The sequence below is a fragment of the Hippopotamus amphibius genome, chromosome 9, assembly GCF_030028045.1.
Source record: "Hippopotamus amphibius kiboko isolate mHipAmp2 chromosome 9, mHipAmp2.hap2, whole genome shotgun sequence".
Lineage (NCBI taxonomy): Eukaryota > Metazoa > Chordata > Mammalia > Artiodactyla > Hippopotamidae > Hippopotamus > Hippopotamus amphibius.
In genome coordinates this window covers 78,616,935-78,622,934 of record NC_080194.1, presented here as the reverse complement: position 1 = coordinate 78,622,934, position 6,000 = coordinate 78,616,935, and positions in this window count along the sequence as shown.

Genomic DNA, 6,000 nt, shown 5'->3' with positions numbered 1-6,000 from the left:
TCACAGTCTAGACTCCAGAGAGGATGTGAAGAGGCCAGATACTACAGTGGAGGAAATGAGAAACAACTCTGGAACTCTCCCTAACAGAAAGCTGCATTCAAAGAGATGGTATTGGGGGTGAGAAAGGGAAGGTCCTTTCTTTTCAGGAGGGGTTCCCATCACATGCTCCAAGACGTATCACAGGGAGATGGTGGCAGAGGGAGGGAGGCCCTTATTTATGGAATTTATCACTGGGGAGTCATGGCTGTGGGTACAGATAAGACATCTGTACACGTCTCAGCAATGGACCCACAAGCGCTGGGGAGGGCAGATAGATCCATTCATCTGTTCATTCATTCATTCCACACATTTATTGATGACCCACTGTGTGCCAGGCGGTCTACTAAGTGGTGAGTGAGTATCAGATTAAATCATCTTTTAGTAATTCACTGCCATGGTCTCACCCTGCTGTGGGGATACATCCTCTCATTAAGCATCAGAAAACCCTTCCTCTGTTTCTAGTCCTCAGCACCCCCTTGGCAGATGGAGGCCTTTTAGCAGGATTGGGTCTCAGTTTCCTCCCTACTCAGCCAGTGAGCCTTCTTCATGTTACACTGGGCATAAAATACCCTAGGGAAAAGCTCTCCTGCTGTCCACACTGACGCATCACCTTGGTACTCGGGTCTGAACGAACATCTTGAGAAAAAGTGCACAGAGCACATCCATCAGTGACCCCCTCACCTGAAACAAAATCACCTGGATGTGTATAGAAACCGTAAGAGCACATTGTCACAAACTTCCAGCGTTCCCACCACCATCAAAAGGCCCTGACGGAGGGCTCTAGTTCCGGGAATCTTATACTCACCATTGCTCAGAGAAAGTCTCCCTCTTCTGTGTGTTTACAATGAGAGGGAGACAAACTGAGGCTGCTGGGCGCCAAGAGGAAACAGACACAGCTAAACAGCAAACAGTGGACAAACACAAATAGTTAGGAACAAATATTGGCTTTGTACGAAAGCCAAGAGTGCAGGGGCCCCGTCACATTTACAGAAGGGAGCCTTGTTCCCACTCACAGGGGCCATCGCCGTGTCCCAGCCTCCCCGGACTCGGCAGGGACCGAAAGTTCCCGAGGAAGCTGGGTACGACCTGCAGTGCACCATTTTGGAAAGGATAGAAGGCGTGAGGGGCTTCCAGACCTTCGTGGAGAAATCCGGAGGGGCTGGAGTTGTCACTTGCAAAGTCCCTCTGTCCCCCGGTCCTCTGAATGGGCTTTCAACTGTTTGTCTTCTGTAGTGGAGACCGAGTCAGTTGCCCTCACTTTTCCCACTGCTCCGCCTCGGTGGGGAGGGAGGACCAGGAGTAACTGACTCACACATCCCCAGAGAGAGGGAGCTGCAGAGAAAAACTTGCCTCGGCCAAACAGTCTGATGTCCACCAAACACGTGGACATTGGGAAATATCTAAAGGATCAGTGGACATTCTCCAGTTTTAATTCTCATGCAACAAGTGTCTTTTGTGAGGAGTTTATGGTGCTTATATTTAGCATCAGGGAGACTTGACTAGAAACATCTGCGCACGTGTCTGTGTGTGTGCACATGCATGTGTGTACATGCGGCTGTCCGGGTGTGACCATATGTGTGATGTGAGTATGTGTGAAAGTGTGTGTGGGAAGGTGTGTGTGTATATATGAGTTTTATGTGTGAGTGTACATGAGTGTATGTGAACATGCCGGTTTGTGAATGAGCGTAAGCATGTGTGAGACCTTGAGAGAGTGTGTGTGTATATGCACGTGTGTGCGTGTATGCCCAGGAACACAGGCCCATGTGTCTGAGGGCTCTTGGGAAACAGGACCCTGGATTCCAGCTGGTAACACGGGCAGTATTTCCTGAAATTGCTCCTGACTCACAAGCGCTCTAAGACCAGCTAAAATAATACAAAACAATTCAAATATGCAGAGACTTGGGTTTGCTTTCTTTTGGTTAGTTTACATAAGGGAAGCTGTTATTGAAAAAGGAATTTATCCGAAGGTTTCCTGAGCATAGCCCTGTCCTGCCTCGGGGTGGCCTTTGCTTGCCTGTGCTGCTGGCCTGTGTCGGGCTGTGTGTGTCAGCTGCAATTGTAACCAATTTTGCTCAGAGCTCAAGGTTACAGAGCATCTGCCTGACCTCATCGTGGTTTTTATGCCTTGGCATGAGCGTCTAATGGGAATCACAGCAAGCTGGAATCAGGAGTCCATGTGACCCGGGGAAGGTCAGCGAAGCTCTCGGAGCCCAGCCCAGTCCCTGGCCAACCTGGGATCTACACCATCTGCCTTTCCTCCCTCGGAAATGCATGAAGAAAGATGAGAAGGACATTGAAAAAGGCACCAACCTTATTACTTGGTTGATCACATTTTGATACAGAGCAGTAAAGTCAAGAGACTCTGAAAGTTGGCCCCTGAGGTCTCTGATGACCAGTCCGATATTCCTTAGTTTTCCGCAGCTCCTTGCACTGTGACCACCTACAAAGGGAGAGAGAAAAGGAATGTTCTCTTCTGTATTGACTGTCCCAATTCATCCATTTAGAATAAGCCTTTACGTTCCACTATCTCTAAATAAAATTTTATTTGAAAAATGCCCGAACCTCCCTCTCTGCACATTTGCTCCTGTCCTGGCCTCTGTCCCTCCCTCAGGGAACAGCCTGTCCCCCACACGTCAGAGGCCACCTCCACCTCTTCTCTCCAGGGAAGCCGCAGTGCCTCCCACCGGGGTGGGAGGCACATATCACACAGTCCAGACCCCGGCTAGAGTCACAGCCCGACGCCACCCCCACAGTCTCTGCAGCTCACTCCTTGGAAGGGAGAGTGAGGCCCGGGTCCCAGGCAGATCTGGGCAGAGAGGAATTCCACTGTGGACGCCAGCTTAGATTTCCTCTCTTCAAAGGGTACACAGGGCGGGCACAGATCATCTCTTTGGAAGTTCAGATCAAAGAAATAAGAGTCAAAGATGAAAGCCGTTCTCTCGTGCCTGTGATGAGAGGTAGCAGAATCCCATGTACTGTACTAATTTTTTCTTGCGTCTCAGCTGTGTCCCTCCCTGACTTTGGAACCCTTCTCTCTATTGAATGAATGTTCACAGGGCCCACCTCTGTGTGAGGTAGGGGCTTAGAGGAGAGGCTGCAAACAAGACACACAGGCCCTGCCCTCATGGGGCTGCAGACAAACAAGAAAGGAAGACAGGAAACACGAAGTAGGGTGAAATATCACATGTTACGAACGGGGTGTGCAGGAGGCCATGAGTACAGCGCTCAGGGATTTAACCTTCTCTGGGGGTCAGGGTCGCCATCCTTGGGGAGACAACTTTAGGTGAAACTTGGGGGACCTGCAGTGTAAGCTCCTGAGGACTGTCCCCAGAAGGTGCTGACATAGGCAATGCTCCCTAAATACTTGTTGAAGGGATAACAGAGGAGTTAACAAAAGGAGATAGTTCTGTGGAGCAGATGACAGGCTAAGGGAATTTTGCATCTGACGGCTCCGTGCTCAGCCCAGCGGAAGAGGTCCTCACGGCTGCGCTAGAGAGAGCAGAAGGGGTCCCCGGGAGCCGAAGCTGGACCGGGAGGCAGAGACAAGCTGGCTGTAGCCCTCCAACCTTGTTAAGGAGTTTGGGCTTATTCTGGGGTCGCTGGGAGCCAATACAAGCTTTGAGGTGCCATGATGCTCAGACAGGTGCTGCCCACGTTGAAGTGGTCCTTGTCAAACTCTAATGGGCCACAAACCTACCTGGGCATCTTGTTAAAACACAGACTGTTCAATAATTGGAGTCTGGGATTCTGCACCAGCTCTGAGGGCTGATGTTGCTGGGTCTAGGCACTACACTTTGAGAAGCAAAGGCACAAGATGCTGCAGAAATTGGCTTCCTGGCCATGTGAGGACCTTCATGATGGAGGACATGTGTGAAGTTCTGTGGTTTATTTTGGCACATGGGATAATTACTTCTCAGAAGTGGCATGGATCTTAATTCTGAGGCACCTAATCTCAATAACTCCCATTTCTAGGAGGGAAAGGAGCCTGTCATTAGGGACTTCATCTGCTGATGGTGAGCAACTTTCATAGCAACAGTGGTAGGTCTCCTTGAGTATCAGCTAAACATTCTTCCTCTTTTACTAAACTATCTCCCTTTTCCACATGGCCTTTCGCCTACTGTGTCCCACCAGGATATGGGTGGAGGCCGGCTGTGCCTAGAACAGGCCATCAGCTCATACCGGAGAGGATTCTGGCCACCGCCCGAGTCCTGGAGGATTAACTGCAGTGCTCTGTGGCCTTGGAGGCAGGCCAGCCCAGAAAGTTTCCCAAGCCCGGATTAGCCACAGGCTGAGATGTGCTCACAGAAACACTGTCATGGTCTTTCTCTTTTGTGAATTTTAGTGAGATCAGCAGCCTGCCCATCAGGAAATGCCCTGGTGCCTGAGTGAATGACCAATGCTCCAGCCACCAGGATGGATCCTAGGAAGACCTATGGTGGCGGGAGGCCACCTGTGGTGCTATACTGGGGGCGGTGGGCTGTAGAATATTCCTCCAGCTGAAAATGTCCCACACTTGCTTGTCCTTGTTGACTCCAATTCCACCACTAGTTATTCATTCTTTGGGTTAAGCACTGCCTCACTGTCCATTGCTTTTTTAAAAACTTGAGGTTACCTATTAAGTCACTAACATTTCAGTAAGAATTAGGTCATTAGCTCCTCCCCAGACACTAGAGAAGGCCCCTGCAGTGGGAACAAGGAGCAGGACAAAGCAGAGAAAGGAGAGGCAGGAGACATGAGATGAAAGCTGCTAACTGCACCATCTCATCCAGGGCCAATTCTGATTTTGACCTCCAGATGCTTCCTATTTTTTATGGCTCCTAATCAAAGTTGGTGGTGATGTAAGGAACTGGAGTGAAACCAGGCTTTCAGATCCCGGGTGGAGTTTACAGTAAAGATATGAGTAATACCTGACACTTGCATATGCCACTCTGTCCCACAGACAGTGTGAATCCCCAGGAAACCACACGTGCCACCTCCAGGGTGGGACAGAGGTGAGCCCAAGGTCAAGAATAGAAGGTATAGGCCTCTGAACAGAAATGAAAATGCACTTTGGTTCCATAATACCTCCCACAGTCCCTTGAAATGACGCTGTGCCACCTTCAGTGCGCTGCCACGTGTCTTATCTTTTTTTTTTTAAGATTGTTTTTTGGTGTGGACCATTTTTAAAGTCTTTATTGAGTTTGTTACCATGTTCATCAGGGATTGAACTCGCATCCCCTGCTTTGGGAGGCGAAGTCTTAACCACTGGACCACCTGGGACGTCCCACATGTCTTATCTTTATCTCAACAGTTACGCTGTCAGGAAAGAAGGCAAATATTCTACCAGGGCATAAAGGCCACCGAGGGATGTGTGACTCTCTGAATGCATGTTTCTCAGTGCCACACTGGACATTCTCATCCGGTGGATTCGGGGTGTGGCTCTGGAAGCCGAATCTTAACAGTCTGTAGGGGTGGGTGGACTTGCCTTTGAGAAATGCAGAAGACTTCATAATCGAGTTGGTGGGTTACACAGAGGGCTGAATTTGATCTTTTAGAGGGTGGGAACTCTGTCCCGCTCATATGGTGTCCTTCTTGGTGCCTGGCACAGTGCCTTGCACATATTATGTTCTTAACAAATGTTGGCAGAAGTTTAGTGGTGGGGGAAATAGTCATAGAAGTGGCATCTGAGCAGGGCCTCTTTAAGTGAACAAGGTTTTAGGGGACAGGGTCTGGAGTGGAAGGTATCCCAGAAGGAAGAGCTATGAAATGCAAAGGCATGGAGGGGGGTTTCCAGGGATTGGAGAGGAGTTCTCCTGTTTGCTTGGAGCATATAAGGTGTATCAGGAAGAACTGGGGGACAGGATTACAAAAATGAGGTCGGATCGTATTGTGGAGGACGTTGAATTTAGGGATTTATATAGTTCAGAAGCAATGGGGAAATGTGGAACCCATGTCTACATGTATTTGTGGTACAAGGTAGGC